General features: G+C 38.1%; 1 protein-coding gene and 1 pseudogene across 1 annotated transcript in view; one reads left to right on the top strand and one right to left on the bottom strand.

The window, feature by feature from the left end:
• REC114 (REC114 meiotic recombination protein) overlaps nt 1-19,884 on the bottom strand; it is a 209,297-nt gene that overhangs the window by 60,848 nt on the left and 128,565 nt on the right. The gene's annotated exons all lie outside the window — the stretch shown is intronic.
• Nucleotides 15,673-18,318, top strand: LOC139438218 (cold shock domain-containing protein E1 pseudogene; annotated as a pseudogene).

Raw genomic sequence — 19,884 nt, 5'->3', positions numbered from 1 at the left:
GATTTGCAACAATGGCAATCCTCAGAACTGGCCTCCCAGCAGCTGAAGTAGCTGATAAAAAACAGTGATCGACAGAATTGGGGATGTGGGGGGGACAGATGAACACTGAGGATTTGCAGGTATGTGGATGAAACTACAATATTGAGAAGGTTCTTTTGGAAAATACCGCAGGGGAGGGTTACTGGTTTAGGGTGTTGGATGTGGGTGGTTATGAGGAACAGGGTATATCTGAGGCAGGCTTCTAGGGAGTGTGTGAATGTTCATCTTGTCATAGTGTGTTGTGTCAGTGGGTAAAGACCCATATAATGAGCAGGAAGGTGTTGGTCTCCCATTCTGGGGAGTCCTGCTTTGTTCTCAAAGAGACAGGAAGGAGTGTCTCAAGAGCAAAAGCAGTGCCTAATAGGGGAGCACTGGCCAGTATGTCAAGCCCTCAATGTTGTTGCAAGTAACTGAATCTTGTTCTTCAAGGAGTGAAGCTTGATGGCTGCTGTAGGTCCCAAGGGGAGGAGGAGGGAGGAAAAGAATAGATGGGACATGGGGCATTTTTGGGATGATGGAATTATTCTACATAATCTTGCAATGATGGACACAGGCCATGTTAAATTTCTTCAAAATTTATAAAAGTGTATGGTCCAAAATGTAAACCACAGTGTAAATCATTGACCATGGTTAGTACCAATGTTTCAATATTTGTACATCAATTGTAACAAATGTACCATCCACATGTAAAATGTTATTAATAGGGGAAGGGGGACAAGGGGGAGGATGTTGGGTATATGGGAATCCCTATATTCTGTACATGACTTCTGTAAAACCTAAAGCTTCTTTGAAGACAAAATGAAAAAAAATAAGATACTGGGGGAATAAACAGAAGAAGATGTCACCGTACATACAAGACAACAGATCTTTCAGTGATGAAAGATGTAATGTCAAAAAATTTTTTTAATTTTTTATTAAATTTTATTTCAATTTTTAAAAAAATTTTATATTTTATTTATTTTTAAAACTATTATTTCCTTTTCTTATTAACTGTATTTATTTTATTAGCTTCAATTTTGAAGAAGGTTTGGATCAAAGAAGGGTTACAACTGTGGCATGGGAGGATCACTTGTGTGGGGTGTCAATGATGCGGGAGGCATGGGAGTAGTTTCACCTGGGGCATACCTATAAGGCGTATGAATGTGTTCAAGTGTTTATGGGGCATTGTCATGGTGGGTGGAGAGTCACACAATAACCAAAAGAATATCAAATTCCCATCCTGGGGAGCTCTGCCACATTCTCTAATGGGGCAGCAAGAATCCCCTGAGTACAGCAGTAGTGCCTAGTAAAGGAGGATGGACCCCATCCCAGAATCCTCAAGATTGGGGAATGAATGATGGACTAGAGTAGACTTACTGTTATTCTACAGTAGACTTATTGTTATTCTACCAATGTTAGAACTTTTATCATTGATGTGGAGGCAGTGGCCACTGGAGGTTCTGAGAGGAGGGAGAAGAAAAAGATGTGTACTATGGGGGCATTCTCAGGACTTGGGAATTGTCCTGAATGACCCTGCAATAATAGATACAGGCCATTATATATCTTGTCATAAATTACAAAATTGTGTGGGAGAATGTGCAAACTACAATGTAAACTATAATCCACACTTATAGCTTAGTGGCAATGCTCCAAAATGTGTTCGCCAATTATAAGGAATGTACCACACTAATGAAGGATGTTATTAATGTGGGAAAATGTAAGAGGGGTAGGAAGGGGGGGCATATGGGAATCCCCTATATTATTTATGTAACACTTATATAATCTACGTGTCTTTGAAAAATACAAATTTAAAAAGTATATATATATATAAACAAAAACAAAAAAACCACAAAACCCCCAAAAAACAGTCATCAGCAATCAGACCAAACACACCCAGATTTTGGAGGGTGAAAATCCTTCAAGGATTTTCTTGCACCAGGAACCGGGGATGCAGTTTCCACTGCTGCCTACAACGGGGGCATGGTTGGGGGATAGGGAGTAGGTAGCCGCTACACAGAGGGTGAAATTTACTGGTATTTACTGCTATTCACAAGCCTCTTCTTCCAGTTCTTCCCTGGATGTTGCACAGTGTTCTGCTAGACTTCAGAGTTTCAAAATAGCGGATCCAGTTTCTGCCAGTTCAGAAATTGTTTTGGTGGAGGGAGTGATTCCTGGAGCTCCTTACTCTGCTGCAGTCTGCCCACCAGGCACTTCCTCTAATATGTCCTTATACCTGTGATTGGCACTGGGGTTTAGTGTATACTCAGGGAACCTGAATCTCTGGACTGTCCATGTGATAGCCAGGCCCTGAGCCTCAACAGACTTGCAACTCCTACCCTTTGGTTTATTGGACTTACCCCAGCCAGCTAACAGGGAGGTGAAGAAGGTCAACCACCACACCAGGGAGCCAAGAGTGCCTACAACTGCAAGCAGGGCAATTGCATCCATCATCCAAGTGGAATCTAAGCCCCCTCTCAATATAGATGTGGAGTGGACATAACCATTCCAGAGTCCACAAGATGGAGGAATAGAGTATGGATTAGAATGGACTTACTGATATTCTATTCATGAACTATTGTAATTAGTAAATCGAAGAAAATGTAGCATTGATGTGGAGAAAGTGGCCATGGTAGCTGCTGAGGGTAGAGAGTGGGAAGAAGAGATGTGATATGGGGGCATTTTCAGGACTTGGAGTTGTCCTGGGTGGTACTGCAGGGACAGTTACTGGACATTGTATGTCCTCCCATGGCCCACTGGGTGGACTGGGGGAGAGTGTAAACTATAATGTGGACCACTGACCATGTGGTACAGCAGTGCTCAGAGATGTATTCACCAAGTGCAATGAATGTTCCATGATGATGGAGGAGGTTGTTGTTATGGGAGGAGTGGGGTGAGTGGGGTGGGGGGTATATGGGGACCTCATATTTTTTTAATGTAACATTAAAAAAATAAAGACAAAAAGTAATATGTCCTTATAACCATAAATTTCCTACTAAGCACTGCTTAGTCAAACATACAGTCAATCTTGATAAATGGACCATGAGCACTTGAAAAGAATATGAATTCTATAATTCTTGGGCACAGTGTTCCATAATGCCAACTGGGTTAAGATTGTTAATTATTTTGTCCCACCTATATATCCCTACTAATTTTTGTCTGCTTTATCTGCTATTGAGAAAGGTTTATTAAAGTTTAACACTGTGACGATAGATTCATCTATTAAGTACTTTATGTTAAATTTTAAAAAATGTTTAGCTCAGTTATTACCTCTGCTAAGAAAACTAACTTTATTCTCTGCCCTATCCTGAAATAGATACTGATCCTCAATATTCCCATAATACCTTACGAACGCTGGCATATCTTTGTTACAGCACTTACAACTTTGTCCTGTGTATTTGCCTTGTATGTGATATCCTTGAAAATAAAGACCATGGTGCATACCTATGTATCTCTTAGCACAAGAATCACATTCAGTAGGCATTTAAAAATATTGAATGAATGAAAAAATGAAGTCCAGCAATCCTATCAATAGCATATAAAAGTTGGGTTGACTTACTTTCTTAAACACATAAAATAAGAAATTTCAAACTATTAGCAATTAGATTAAAGATATTCTTTTCAAAGTAGGTTCCAAAAACACAAATAGACTATTTAGCAAAGGACCAGGCAAAAGAAGGTTAATGGATTATACAAATCCATCAATAGCACTGCAAAGTAAAACTATCATAGTTCAGAGACATGTTCAGGGCAAAATGGGCAAGGAATAGTGGTGGTGCTAGGTTTATCTTCTGGTAAATTATTAATAAATCCCTGAAATCCCCTTGCCTTTGGTTATGTACACCAGTTCTTTTTAAGAAATATAATAAATTAATTGTAAAGGAGCATCTACTTATATAACTTATTGAATCAGTCAATGTGTATGTAAAGATTATTCAGCTCCACAAGCCAGTAGCTGTACATGTAGCAAGAATAATGGCAACCTTTCTCTAGTCACAAGAATCAGACCTGGTGGCACTTTCATAAATTACAGCAACACATAATATGGATTCCTAAAATATTACCTACAAAGTATACTGTAGAAACATGTATTCAAATATATTGTGTCAAATGCTTACCTTCACAGTCGAAATAAACATTTATTGTTTTTGCCTACCCAGCACAGTCTTCCCTTTTCTAGGAACATCTTGCTTTTCATTTGGAAAATCATCCCTCCCCATATGATTCAGACAAGCTCCTTATTCACTTGGCTCAGCTGTACAGGTGAGCAGGTAACTCAGGTTAGGCCTGTCAGGATATTGAGTTGTCCCTAACCAAGGTGACTAGTTTAATGATAAACATATGATCTAAATTAGTAAAATCCAAGTAAATCCTGGGACTGTGACTAGAACTGAGGAGAAGGAGCTCTCTTTCCACTAGGATTGTTTACTGTAGAGATAAGAAAAGCCTTCACTAGGGACCACCAGAAAAGAGATCTTTCCTGAGAGGAAAGCGGAGGTGAGAGAGAGTGGTAGAGGCAGAGAAAGATAAGGGAAAGGCACACCTAATAATATTGTTTAACCCCCAGATTTTATTCCTATTCCGGGATATTTCAATTCTATGAGGTAATGATTTCTCTAATTTTATATAAAGGAGGTTGAGTTGGGTTTCTGTTATTTGTAACCCAATGAGTTGGATTAATATACCAGCTTAATTCACTTCATTGAATAGCTCAATTATCTGAATTTCTCTAATTTCTATCCACATCTTCTTATTTAACAATATAGCAATTAACAAATTAATTTTCAATCTTACTGTTACTCAACCTCTTAACTGCATTCAGTGAAGCTGGCCACTTAATCCTTTTTGAAATACTTGCCCTGTGTTCCATGACCCTACACTGTCCCGGATTTCCTGTTATTGCTGACAGTTTCATTTTCGCCTCCTTTGGTCTCTTATTCTCCCGTATCTTCTCATTCTCTGCTCTTTTTTTTTTTTTTTTTTACTATCTCCCAAGGATCTCTCCTCCACATCCAGCCTCAATTACTATAAATGTTTACAAGTCCCCAGATCATATATCTAGCACAGGCCTCTCCTCTGACTTCAACAGCCAGAATAGTCAACTGTTGAATAGTAAATGAAGGCTTGTGGAACTGACATCTCTGCTTCAGTGTCTCAAAGACACCTCAAATTCACACTGTCTAAAACCAGAGAACGGTCATTATACACAGACGTGTTGCCGAGCCTAGATCTTCTCTAGTGTTCCCTAACCTCAACGAATGACACTACATTCAGGTGAATGCACAATCCACACACCTTAGAACAGGGGTTCTTAACCATGGGTCAGTGAGCTTAAATTTAAATGAAAAAAAAACCCACATTATTCTTATAGGGACGTGTTGGTGCAGGTATGGTTTATTTACTAAATAATACAAAGTATAGTGTGGACTTAGTAAGGGGTCTGGTCTGTGGTTTTCACCTGAGTAGCAAAGAGGTCTGTGGAACAAAAAAGCTTAAGAAACCCCACCTTAAAAGTTTTCCTTCACACCCCTTCTTCCCTGACTCCCATTTCCAAAGTGCCATCTAATCCTATTGACTTTAACTCTTACAGATCTTTTGAATCCATTGATTTCTTTCTGTCCTAGTCTGAGATACCTTCTTCTTTCTTGATTTATTAAAATAGCCTCCCAAGTAACCTTCCTACATCCTCTTTCCCACTACTACCTATTCTACATAATAATGCGAGAGGAATTTCATTTATCTTTTAAAAACTCAATTGACCCTGTCACTCTCATGCTTAAAATCCTTCAGTAGCTCCTAGTTCTCTCAGGATAATGAAGGGAATAAGTGGGAAGGTTAAAGTATATAAACATTTGCATATCTAATTTATAAGAGAAAACTTAAAAAGATCACAAAATGCCAAGAGAGCTCATAAAGACAATTTAGGACCTGAAACCTCTTAAGATTAAGGACACAAATCTCTCTCATGATGAGGGTCTCTTAACTCCCTACCTTTCTTTGCCAATATGGATGTTGGGAGGAATGGAAGTGATAGGAGTAATCTTAGAAAAATATTGCAATTTTGCAATTTAGTCCTATTAAAATCTTTCACAATACCTCTCTTTGAGTAAGACATGATCCAGAATGCTGCCTCACTCTCATCATCACATGGGGCACTTCATTCATTAGTATCATCTCCAAAATTTTGCTGGTCTATTTTAATTTACTTTCCCCTAAGACTCAGCCTGGGAGCAAGATTATCTCCTGGGAAACCTTTCCATATCTCTGCTTTGATTTACAGTTTGACTCTCACAGGAGATTCTGTTTCCCTTGTTTTTCAGATTACTGCTGGGTGCCTCTTTAAAGCCCCTTGCTATTTAGAACAAGAGTCATCAGAGGGGGAAACGGACTTGGCCCAGTGGTTAGGGCGTCCGTCTACCACATGGGAGGTCCGCAGTTCAAACCCCGGGCCTCCTTGACCCGTGTGGAGCTGGCCCATGCGCAGTGCTGATGCACACAAGGAGTGCCCTGCCACGCAGGGGTGTCCCCCGCGTAGGGGAGCCCCACGCTCAAGGAGTGCACCCGTACAGCCTGCCCAGGAATAGCGCCGCCCACCCTCCCCGTGCCGCTGACGACAACAGAAGCGGACAAAGAAGCAAGACGCAGCAAAAAGACACAGAGAACAGACAACCGGGGGAGGGGGGGAAATTAAATAAATAAATCTTTAAAAAAAAAAAAAGTCATCAGAACTTTAATTTTATTGGTAGTTTAAAGCCACAGAAACTGGTCTGTATGTTTAATTACTTAAACAGCATCTCATATTCATGAAGATTCAGTCCATGAAAGTCATGTGCCAAAAAATTGTGGGAATTTGTAACATTACCAAGACAATAACTGCAGCACCCCAGTAGGAATACAGATCTTATCATTTGCTCGTATATGTAAACTTTTTTTTTAAGATGTATTTTTATTTATTTTCCTCCCCTTCCACCCCCACCCCTGCCCCAGTTGCCTGCTCTCTGTGTCCATTCGATGTGTGTTCTTCTGTATCCGCTTGCATCCTTATCAGCGGCACCAGGAATCTGTGTCTCTGTTTGTTGTTGTTGTTGTTGTGTCATCTTGCTGCATCAGCTCTCCATGTGTGCAGCGCCGCTCCTGGACAGGCTGGACTTTCTTTTGAGCTGGTCGGCTCTCCTTATGAGGTGCACTCCTTGCACATGGGGCTCCCCTATGTGGGGGACACCCCTGCGTGGCATGGCACTCCTTGCGCACATCAGCACTGTGCGTGGGCCAGCTCCACATGGGTCAGGAGGCCCGGGGTTTGAACCTTGGACTGCCCATGTTGTAGGCAGATGCTCTATTTGTTGAGCCAAGTCCGCTTCCCTTATATGTAAACTTTTTGAATTTAAAAAATAATATAATCATATTGAAAAGCTGTTGGAAAAAAAATTTTCTCAAACTCTACCCAAAACAATGAAAGATAATAAGTTGTTTGAATGTATTACTATATTTAAAGAAAAAATCTCTCAGAGAGTGCCAAAGGCAAATGTTGATAGTGCCTATCCACACCCTTTCTAGAAAAAAAGGAGTTGTATCCACTCTACTTAAAATTATTCTCTTTAGAGCAAATATTAATTCCCTCTTTTTTCCTCATTATAAAGTATTTTCTTCTAGTCTTTTTATATTTTATAAAGAGTTGAAATTAAAATATACTTATATTCTGAATTCTGGTTACTTCACTTAACATTAATACATCACAAGAATTTTTTCCAAGTTGCTACATTTTGCTAGCATTATAATTTTAAATGTCTGTCACATGGATGCAACAGTTTTTTAAAAAACATTAGTGTTACGGGCACTTCCAGTTTATCCCTGTTATGAGTAACACTGTGATGAACATCTACAGATTATCATCTTAGGACTGATGCCAAGAAATAGAATTGAGTCGAAGGCTGACAATTGTGCAAACATTGACAATGATGAAAAGCATTCTAGAAAAACAATGTACTATGCCACTAGCAATATTAGCATAACAGTTTCACCACATTGTTACCAACATTCTCTATATTACAAAGTAATTTCATCTTACTAAATCATCAAAAACAGCTATAATTTCTTTATTTGTGAATACTATCTATTTATCCTATTCATGTATTCATTCAACAAATAGCCATCTATGTGCCAGACACTATGGAAGACATGGGGAAAAATAACAAAAGACACAATCCTTGACCTCAAAGAGTTCGTAGTTTAGAAGTGGAGACAGAAGAAAAAACCTAGTAACAACAAAACAATCAGGGGAAGCGAATGTGGCTCAAGCAATTGGGCTCCTGTTTACCATATGGAAAGTTCAGGGTTTGATTCCCGGGGCCTCCTGGTGAAGAAGAGTCGGCCCATGTGGAATGCTGGTCAGTGTGGCAAGCTGGCTAGAGCAGAGAGCTGGCACTGCAAGATGACGCAACAAAAAGAGACACAGAGGAGAGACAATAAGAGATGAAGCAGACCAGGAGCTGAAGTGGTGCAAGAGACTGAGGACCTCTCCCCCATTCTGGAAGGTCCCAGGATCAGTTCTGGGTGCTGCCTGAAGAGAAGACAAGTGGACACAGAAGTAACACCCAGTGAATGGATATAGAGAGCAGACAATGGGGGGGCGGGGTGGTAAATAAATCTTTAAACATGAAACAAAACAAAAAACAATAATCACAACATTGAGCTAAGTGCAACAAGGGCAAGTACAAGATGTTATAGGGACACACAGAATGGCACCAATGGTGGTTGGGAAGGGTTTCCTGAGGAAGTCATCTCAGGTTCATTCTAATTACTTACCAGTATTAAAACATATTTCTAAATGTTTGTTTATTCATTCTGTTTTCTATTTTTGTAAACTGATTTCTCATTTATGCTTGCTTACTCATCTATAAAAGTCTTGGTGTTATTGTCAATTTTTATGAGCTTTCTGTTATAATAAAAATATAGTCATTTTTTGCTTTAAATATTGTTGCTAAGGCTTTTAATTTGAAAAAAATACGTACACACATATATAGTCACTACTTATTAAGGTAAATACATATACTTTGTAAAATAAAAATGGCAAACAAAAGATTTTAAAGTATAGCTTAAGTCCTTTTGCCATCCCTCTCCTCCAGCCACCAACTACCCCTCCCTGGAGGCCACCATTGAAATCAAGGTCTCGTAAATTCTCTAGATATATTCCATCCATATACAAAATTTTATGCATATGTGATATATTTTTATCTAATTTATAAACTAGTTAACATGGTTTCCATTTCTGTGACTAGTTTATTTTATAATCTTTGCCCATTTATAATGGTGCTATAATTTATTTTACAACTAATTTGTAGACATTCTTAACATATCCAGAAAATGAACACTGTCTTTGTCAAGCTGATTTTTTTTTTTTTAGCTGTTTTTCTTTAACTTTCTTTATGGCTTTTCTCTATCCAGAAGTTCTTATTTGTATGTAGCAAACTTTATCAATCTTATCTTTTACAGATTCTGGATGTTTATATCTAATTAAGAAAGGTCTTCCTCACTCCAAGGCTTAAAAACTTTTAGTTTCGTTGTAGATTTTATTTGATATACCAAAGTTTTCCATTTTTTAAATAGTCAAATCTGTTGACGTGTTCTTTGGTGATTTTTTTTTTAGGAGATACTGGGCATTGAATCCAGAACCTTATACATGGGAAGCAGGTACTCAACCACTGAGCTACATCCGCTCCCCTGGTGATTTTTAAAATCCCTTTTAAGGCCAGAAAGTTATGCAGTTAATACACAAATTTATATAAGTACTTGTTCCAGGACCTATAGGCTCTTTTTTTTTAAAAGATTAATTATTATTATTTCTCTTCCCTCCCCCCCCAGTTGTCTGCTCTCTGTGTCCATTCACTGTGTGTCCTTCTGTGTCCACTTGTATTATTATCAGTGGCCCCAGGAATCTGTGTTTCTTTTTGTTGCGTGATCTTGTTGCATCAGCTCTCCATGTGTGCAGCACCACTCCTGGGCAGGCTGTGCTTTTTTTCGTGCAGGGAAGCTCTCCTTATGGGATGTACTCCTTGAATGTGGGGCTCCCCTAAGTGGGGGACACCCCTGTGTGGCATGGCATTCCTTGCGCACATCCGCACTGCATGTGGGCCAGCTCACCACACAGGTCAGAGGCCCTGGGTTTGAACCCCAGACCTCCCATGTGGTAGGTGGGCGCTCTATCAGTTGAGCCAAACCCACTTCCCCCATATGCTCCTGATCTCCCAAGAGGCTTCTAAATTTGATTTGGTAATTGGTCTACCAATCACATAAGGTGAGATTTATAAAATCTGTTCATTCGTTTACATTTACCAACTCCCCCAAGATTTACCATAGCAATAACCATGATTCTACAAAGGACTGAATTTAGTTTTGATAAGGAAATATAAATTAAACTATAGTTATTATCAAACCAAATATATTTATATTGTTCACAGTTAACATATATTTCTGACCTAATTTCTGAATTATTACATATAGTATTTCCATTTGCATTCATTTCTAGTGGTACTTTCAGCCATGTTCTATCAGCACCAGAGACATTTTTTTAAACTTTTAATTTTTAGATTTCACAAGTAGTAGTAATTATAACAGTGCAGTGAACCAGCTGAGCTAGGTATAATGCCACCTCTTGCTATTTCAGTACAACTTAGATAATACTATGTGACATTAGAAGCAGAATCAAGACAACATGGCAAAGTTGAAAAAAAAAGAGAAGGGTCACAATTCAGAACCTTATTTTTCAGTTCACAGTATTTTCCATTAATAGAAAATGAATGTGACAAAAGACCAGATGCAAAAAAGTTTAGCTTCTAAGAAGTAACAAAGCTTTCATTAGCTTTAATTTATGGTGCCTACTGGAAGAACTTTTCTGTATAAAATGACTAAATCAGTATAAAAATATTTATTTATAAAAAGAAAAAGAGCAGTGGGATGTTAATCCTTTGCCAGCTCAGAAAGGGTGTGCTCTGCACAAACCACATTTCTCAGACATGTTGTCTTCAAGTATTCCATCAATAGAAATAAAAATATAAAGAAAGCATTTGGAAATTAAGAGCAAGAAGTTACAAAAGCTATACTAACCAAAGTATAATCAGAGAATTTTCTATGAACTATAACCAGGAAAGAAGGAAAACTGAAGCTATCTGTCGGATAAGAAAAGGAAAAGCCCTGTAGAGGGCAAAGGGCACTGGGTAAAGAAGAAAATGGTCCTAAGGAGCTTTCATCAATAAGATGGGCAGAAAATTTACATGCATACCAACAGGACAAAAACCTATTTACATAAGAATCTTGGTGAATTTAGCAAATTCGGGACAAACAAATTGAGTACCAATGGTAGGTCCTGACCAAAAATTTACCAAATTTTTGACCAAAAGTTTACCAATATTTCATTGGTAAATTACACTGACTAAATGTCAAACTTAACTACAGTTTAGAAGTTCTGAGGGGCAATGTGATAAAAGATGAAAAAGACAGTGAGAGCTTACAGTCTTCTGAAGATGATAAACGTGTAAGCGTTTTCCAAGCAGAAAGGAAAAAAAGTCATTTTAAGGACAGCAAATACAAATGTACAGAGGAGTAGAAGAATGTATAAAAAAGTGAAGAACAGAAAATAATTTAGTGTGACTAGAGAAGAGGGTGCAATTTTTTTATTTTTATTTTTTTTGTAGAAATCTAGACAATCCAAGGTCCAGGGTTTCTTAACACAAATTAAAATAGAATTCAAATAAAATGTCCATATTCTTCTAACGAAACACATTAAAACTGTGTAAGCAAGTGTGTGTTTATTCAATGTTTTAATAAGTAATGACTCATTTAAAAAGCTTATCCCAGGTCAACCCAAAATGTAAAGTCGCCATTCCTGCTCCTACCTGCTCCCATCCCCACCAAGTATATTCCTGAGGAAAAATTTTAAGTGACCCATATCCAAACCTGGAGAATAGTAAAGAATCACCAAAGCAGGATAAATCTATAACTATTGCTTGTACCTAAAGAAACTCAAGAGGAGGGAAAACAACTATTGGTTTTGGCTAGAAGGAATGACTAGGATTCTTTCTGCCACACAGGTACCTAACCTAGGAAGGGAACAATCATGATCAGGCAGTAAGGTGATGGTAGTATTTGTTTAAAAAAAAAAAAAAAAGAACACAAAGGATGTAAATAGTTATTTCCTGTGTTTCCCATTCACTTTTTCCTTTAACGGTTACCTCCATTTATCTAAATGATATACATAAAGTGATTTATCTTGGTTTAACAATTTCAGTTATCTGTTGACTTAACAGAAGATGATTTTGTTTGCTTATAACTTCCCAATTTCTTTCTCTCTATCCTTGCTTTATAGATATGCAACTGTTTTAGGTTAGTCAATAGTCAGATTTTATATTCACTTTTATATAATTATGACAATCAAAGGAATAAATTACATTATTTGCTTAAATATTTATTTACTTATTCATTCTTCTTTACCACACTACAAACTCTGTGAACACAGGGATATATCTTTACTGTTTATATGTGTATCTTCCACATATAGAAAAACAGCCAGCCCATATAGAAAAACAGCCAGCCCATAGCAAGTTCTTAGGAAAAATCTGGGTTGATATCTTAAAGGTCCATCCATGACTCATGTATCAGGACTTCACTCCTTTATATGGCTGAAAAATATTCCATTGTATGTATACACATTTTATTTATCCATTCATCAGCTGATGGACACTAGTGTTGCTTCCACCTTTTGGCAATTGTGAATAATACCACTATGAATATCAGTGTGCAAAAGTCCCTGCATTCAATTCTTTTGGGTATATACTTAGTAGTGGGATTGCTGGGACATACGGTAACTCTATACTTAGCTTTCTGAGGAAGTGCCAAACTGTCTTCCACAGCATCTGTACCATTCTACATCACCACCAGCAATGAACGAATGTTTATATTTCTCTGCATCTTCTCCAACACTTGCTATGTTCCAGTTTTATTTTTCTTTGTTTTTTTTTTTTTTATTTGTTTTTAATCTGGTTGCATCATCGTCTTTTTGGTGCATCACTTTGCTGCATATGGGCCTGGTCCTCTTCGTACTGTGCCAGTCCAGTTGATTTTTTTAACAGCAGCCATTCTAATGGGTGTGAAATGGTATCTCACTGTGGTTTTGATTTGCATGTCCCTGACATCATGTTGAATGAAATAAGCCAGACACAAAAGGACAAATATCGTATGATGTCACTGATTTGAAACAATTAGAATGAGCAACCTCTTAGGGTCAAAATCTAGAATATAGGTTACCAGGGGATGGGGTGGGAATAGGAAAGTTAAGGCTTAAAATGCACAGAGTTCCTATTTGGAATGATGGGAATGTTTTGGTAATGGATGTGGTGATGGTAGTACAACACTGTGGACATATTTAGCAGTACTGAAATATATATATAATATATCTATCTATATATATATCTATATATCTGAATGTGATTTAAAGAGGAAATGTTAGATTGTATATATGGCTACAGAATAAATTTTTTTAAAAAATCCATGGAACTATACCACACAGTGAACTGTAAGTTAAACCATGGACTATAGTTATTAGTACAATTATTTTTAAAATGTGCTATTATCAGTTTTAACAAATGCTCCATACCAGACACAGATGGCTTCATTGGAAAATACCACCAAACATTTAATGAAGAAATAACACCAATTCTATGCAATATATTTCGGGAAAGAGAAGAGGGGAGAATGACTCCATAAGTCATTTTACAAGGCCAGCATTGCCCTGAACCCAAACCCAAAGACAGTTACCAAAATAATAATAATAAAAGAAAATTGCAGATTAGTATCCTTATGAACAAAAATGTAAAATCCTTAAAACTAGCAAATAGAATCCAAAAAATAATAATACACCACAACTACATGGGGCTTAGTCCACAAAGTAAGGCTGGTTCAATTTAAAAAAAAAAAAAATCAATGTAATTTACCATATTAAGAGCCTACAGAAGAAAAACCACATGATATATCAATTGATGCAGATTAATCATGTGATAAAATTCAGCACTCATTCATGATAAAAACTCTCACAAAATCACGAATAGAACAGAACTTTTTTAGTATGATAAAGAGCATCTATAAAAATCCTAAGGCTAACATTATGTTTAATGTTAAAAGATTGAATGCTTAGTCCCTAAAGTAAAGAATATAATAGGGATGTCAGGTTTCACCAGCCCTATTCAACACAGTACTGGAAGTCCTAGCTAGTGCAATAAGGAAAGAAAAGGAAATAATAGCATTCTGATAGAAAAGGAATAAAACTGCCCCTATTTACAGATGACATGATTGCCTGGGTAGAAAATCCCAAGACATCCACTCCAAAGCTCCTAGACTAAACAATTCCAACAAGTTCACAATTTACACATTCACCAGTTATTTTAAGAGGGTCTCCGTATTCTTGATATTTGGTGTTTTCTTTTTATTTTAACCAATTTGGCAGGTATGCAGTGATACTTCATTATGCTTTCTATTTTCCTAATTACTAATGAAGTTGGGCAATTTTTCTTATTTATGGGCCAACTGTATGTTCTCTTTTGAGAAGTGTGTGTCCAAACCTTCTGCTCATTTTTTTAATGGGTTATCTTTGATGGTGTTTTACATCAGCATTTGCATTTTTATCCCTGTTATTTCTTCCAGCTCCCTACTTACTTGTACTATACTCTTAGGCAAATCTCAGTTTGTTGCCAAATTTATGATTTTTCATCTCTTGCTTCAAAGAATCTGTGCTTTTAAAAATTTTACTGAATTTCACACCATGGAATTTTATTAAAATTTAGGTCTCTTTCCAGCTTTGTTTTCAAAACTATGCCCTTTCTTTGTATTCTGAGTGTTATATTTTCCTCTTTCATTTTTGTTACAGAAACATAGTCTTTTTCTTTTTCTCTCCTTCTCTTTCTTCTCCTACTCCACTCCACCCTCTTGCCACACCATTCCTATCTGTCCTCTTTCCTCTTTATTCTCTTTTATTCATCCTTATACATGATGAAGTTTCCTCTATAGAGGTCTGTAGGTAGATTCTTCTACAATAAACTCATTGTCCTTGGGTGTTAATAGATTTTTCCTTTCTTACATTATGTTAGAAACCTGGTTGATTAAGACTTACACTTCTTTTTTTGACAAATCAATTTTATTGATACATACTCAGCTACTAAGCTACACCCACTCCCCTTGTTTGGATTTTTAAGAAACTAAAACACTTGGTTCCTGTGCAAGCATTCAGAACTGTAACTCTTGTGAGAGAAGTGAGATTTATTCCTGTGTACCAGGCCATGCTGTTTATGGCAGCACTGGAGAGGGAGACACTGAGAGGGATGAAGTGTAACAGAATGGACTTACCACTAGACAACACTTTATCTGAAACAAGAAGATTGTGCCTACTCGACAGCTTTAAAAGAGCACTTCCCAATGCTGCTAGTAGTCTGTTTTCTTCAGTGCTACACTGTGAGATTGCCCAGTGCAGCAGCAGTTCTTTTCTTTGTTAGCTTGATGGATCATTTTCTCTCATTTTTAATACTAGCAACTTTCATCCTCTGAAATGTGCTGAAAAAGCAGCAGCAGCAAAATACTACTGAAAGTGCAATAATATGTGATTATCACTGTGAGATGAGTTTTGATCCAAACCTTTTCCACGACATTGGACACAATGTACCCCAATTGTATTTCAGCAGCACTGTGTGAAACTGGAGATATTGAAAAACTGCTAACCTCTTACGAATTTATTCAGTGCTCACAACGTCAAGCTAGACTTTTCTTCCACTGTTCACAATATAATGGTAACTTGCAGGACTTAGAAGTAGAAGATGATGAATTTGAAGTATCATCTGACCAGCAGACTGGGAAACCCATTCCTGTTCATCTGATGAAGATAAAAGCAGAAATTCTCCCTCAAAAACAAATTAATGGACAAGAAGTGTTTTACCTGACTTACACCCCAGAAGATATGGAAGAGAATATCCAACTGGAAACGGGAGATAAACTGTGTAACTGATATCACAGCACACATACTGGGGCTGTAAGTGCTCGTAACATTATGTTGCATGTTGAAAAAGAAATAAGCCTGCTGTCAGGGAATAGTTTGTGCCATGAAGGACATATTTGACTTTATTGAAAGAGGTGATGTTGTAAAAATAGATATTCTTCTACTAGAGTGAATTTAAGGGTGACCTAGAAGCTTTATACTCTGGAGATGATGTGGAGTTTACAATCAAAGACAAAAATGGTAAAGAAGTTGCAACAGATGTCAGTCTACTGCCTCAAGGAACAGTCATTTTTGAAGATATCAGCATTGAACATTTTGAAGGAGCTGAAACCAAAGTGATCCCAAAAGTACTGAGTAAAAACCAGAATGACCCATCACCAGGATGCATCTAAGTTGACTATGATTCAGAGGAACTTCCCTTTGGAGACAAAGATATAAAATCCAAGGTGACCCTGCTAGAAGGTGACCATGTTAGGTTTCATATTTCAAGAGACATGGCAAACTAGAATGAGCAACCATCATGGTAGTTCTATCAAATACATTTCAATTCACTAACGATGCCAAAGAAATGAGCGTGATTGCTGCCATGAGTAATGGTTTAGGTTTCACCAAGTGTATTGGATCATGAAGTTCATATGCTCTCCCACTTCAGTGAAATTCTTGATAGGAAACAGCTCCATACTGCAGATGTAGTAGAGTTTACTGTGGTTCCTGGTATGCATTCTGCCCAAAGAAATCACATTATTAGAATTTAAAAACTTTCCAAGGGCACAGTTTCATTCCATTCCCCCTGAGATCACTGTTTTCTGGGCACTGTAGAAAAAGAAGTCACTTTTTCCAATTTCAAAATGACTAGCCCAAATAAAGGCAAAGAGAAGGAGGCTGAGGGCGGCATTATTGCTTATGATGATTTTGGGGTAAAAGTGACTATCGCTTTTTCAGGCCAAGGATGTGGAAGATCTATTTTTCCTCAAATAAGAGATAAGGGTGAATTTAGCATTAGTGAAAAACATAGGCCTGGGCAGTAGACTGTAACTTTTGTGTAACTTTTGGGTCATAATTACAACTCCAAGAGGCTCTTAGGTTATGTGGCAACTCTGAAGGATAATTTTGACTTAATGAAATAGCCAATCATAAGGAAATATTTTTCCATTACAATGAGTTCTCAGGTGATGTCACTAGCCTAGAACTGGGGGACATGGTGTACAGTTTGTACAAAGGCAAAGGCAACAAAGTTAGTGCAGAAAAAGTAAAGAAAACTTACCCAGTGAATGGCATTACTGAGAAAGATGATCCCACCATCTACTCTGGTAAAGTAATTTGCCTCCTGAGGAGTTTTGTTCTAACACAAACTGAGTACCGAGGGATGACCAAGATCATGGAGGTGGGGGATATGAAAGGTGAGGTCTACCCATTTAGCATAGTTGGGATGGCCAACAAAGGGAATTGCCTGCACAAAGGGGAGTGTATCATGTTCCAGTTGTGTGTCCTTGGCCAAAATGCACAGACTATGGCCTACAACATCACACCTCTACATAGGGCCACAGTGGAGAGTGTGAAATATCAGTTTGGCTTTAATAACTATTAAGTAGGAAATAAAAAGCAGCTCTTTTCCCATGTAAAAGAAGTTCAGGATGGCATTGAGCTACAAGCAGGAGATAAGTGGAGTTCTCAGTAATTCTTTTTTTTCTTTTAAAGATTTATTTTTATTTATTTCTCTCCTCTCCCCCCCAGTTGTCGGCTCTCTGTGTCCATTCGCTGTGTGTTCTTCTGTGACCACTTCTATCCTTATCAGCGGCACTTGGAATCTGTGTTTCTTTTTGTTGCATCATCTTGTTGTATCAGCTCTCTGTGTGTGTGGTGCCATTCTTGCGCAGGCTGCACTTTCTTTCGCACTGGGCAGCTCTCCTTATGGGGCGCACTCCTTGCACGTGGGGTTCCCCTACGCGGGGGACACCCCTGTGTGGCAGGGCACTCCTTGCGTGCATCAGCACTGCACATGGGCCAACTCCACACGGGTCAAGGAGGCCCAGGGTTTGAACCGTGGACCTCCCATGTGGTAGGCAGATGCCCTATCCATTGGGCCAAGTCCGCTTCCTCTCAGTAATTCTTAATCAGCACACTGGCAAGTGCAGTGCCTGTAATGTTTGGTGAGTCTATGAGGGCCTGAAGGCTGTTGCAGCTCCAAGACTGATCGGTTGGTTGGTCAATCGCTTGAAGAGCATCACCTGGATGATACCAGTGCTCCTAGTGTAATGGTTCTCCATTAGTCAAGGGATCAGTAACTCAAGGGATATGGTGCAGAAAGATCTATTAAGCTGGTGTCATTGATAAACCACAGTCACAAAGCATGCCATTAATACACTATTATCAAGTTGGGGGGATTCTGGAGAAGGGTTCTGAATATCTCCCTCCTCATCCCTCTCCACATCTGGAATATGTATTCTATTGAGCTATTATACCAGTTTTAACCTCTTCCTTGTGTTATGTTTGAAAAAATAAATTTAAGAAAACCATTTTAAAAGTATACACAGTTGAAGCCTGGAAAACATAAGATGGCACCTTACAGTATCAATTTTAGTAGCTTTATTTGGTGCATGTAATGCAACTGGTAATTGTAAAGTCCACTTCACTGGTGTAAGTGAAAAATATAGACTGTTCTCTTGTTGGCCCTATGAAATTCTGCACTTCATATTTAGTGTGCCTTCTACCTTCCTTATTTCTGGAAAAGTTTCTGCCTTAGCATTTGGCTGCATTCTTTTCTTTCCTGTTCATTATGCTTTAATTCTGAGGACCCTATGAGGATAGAATATACTACCTTTTAAAATTACAAAAATTAAATAAATTTGTATAGGCAAACCATTTCCTTAAGTTGTTGGTCAAATGCTAAAATGTTATTTTTCATATCATTTATAATCTTGTCATAGTCCACTTAATGAAGTTTGATTAGATTTCAGTGAAAAATATCTTCCAGACTATTTTTTTTTCCTGGGATGGGGGTTAACCTTTCTTCAATTAGTATATTTGGTGCAGAATTTCATGCAAATGGGTATGCCAGGAGTGATAATTTAAATGTATTTAAACAAACAAAAAGGACAAATGCACAAACTTGCTGTTGCTTAGATCACTGAAACTTCTAGGACCCAATTTCTTTTACCGATTTAAAACAATAATAATACTATTAATAATAATAGCAAAAGTTGTACCTGAAATAAATCTTTTAAAAAATTTTCATTTTTATAAGTAGCTGCTTTGTTCCTATGTCCTGTAAAATACAGGCACTTGAGTTCCAGAAAGGTGGCATCACCTGAGTAGGCAGGAAAGGCTCAACTCTCTCACAAAAACAATGGAGAAAGGGCCAAAAGCAGTCTGAGGGACCTGCTTTGGGGGTCAGGAGACCAGGACAGTGCTACACAACTCCCAGGAGGGTGAGGGATAGAGAGATAAAGAACGAGAAACAACAAACATGAGTTAGCAAATCTCCACAACAGGTGAGAAAGGATTCCATCCCCCGCCCCCAAGATATTAGGCTGGGTTAAAACCCCTGGATCACTACAGCTGACTGAGAGGGGAACAGACAACTTTCTCCTTGCCGGCTGTTACAAGGGGAAAGGGAAGGGAAGTAGGGGGGATTCTCTTCAGTGAATTCGGCCAGCATAGCCTGCTTTGAATCTTGGTTCTGCTGGACGAAAACACAGGAAAGCACAGATTGAAAGAAACCCTTCTGTGGAAAGGTGTGCCGATCAGCACTGCCTGCTGGCTGGTTTGGAAATTGCATGGAGGAAAACTCCTTTTAGGTCTCCCTTAACCAAAACTCCTAGGCGAAAATCTGTGCT

The sequence above is a fragment of the Dasypus novemcinctus genome, chromosome 3 (assembly GCF_030445035.2).
Source record: "Dasypus novemcinctus isolate mDasNov1 chromosome 3, mDasNov1.1.hap2, whole genome shotgun sequence".
Taxonomy (NCBI): Eukaryota; Metazoa; Chordata; class Mammalia; order Cingulata; family Dasypodidae; genus Dasypus; species Dasypus novemcinctus.
Note: the sequence above shows the minus strand (reverse complement) of the source record. Positions and strands in the feature narration are given on the sequence as shown.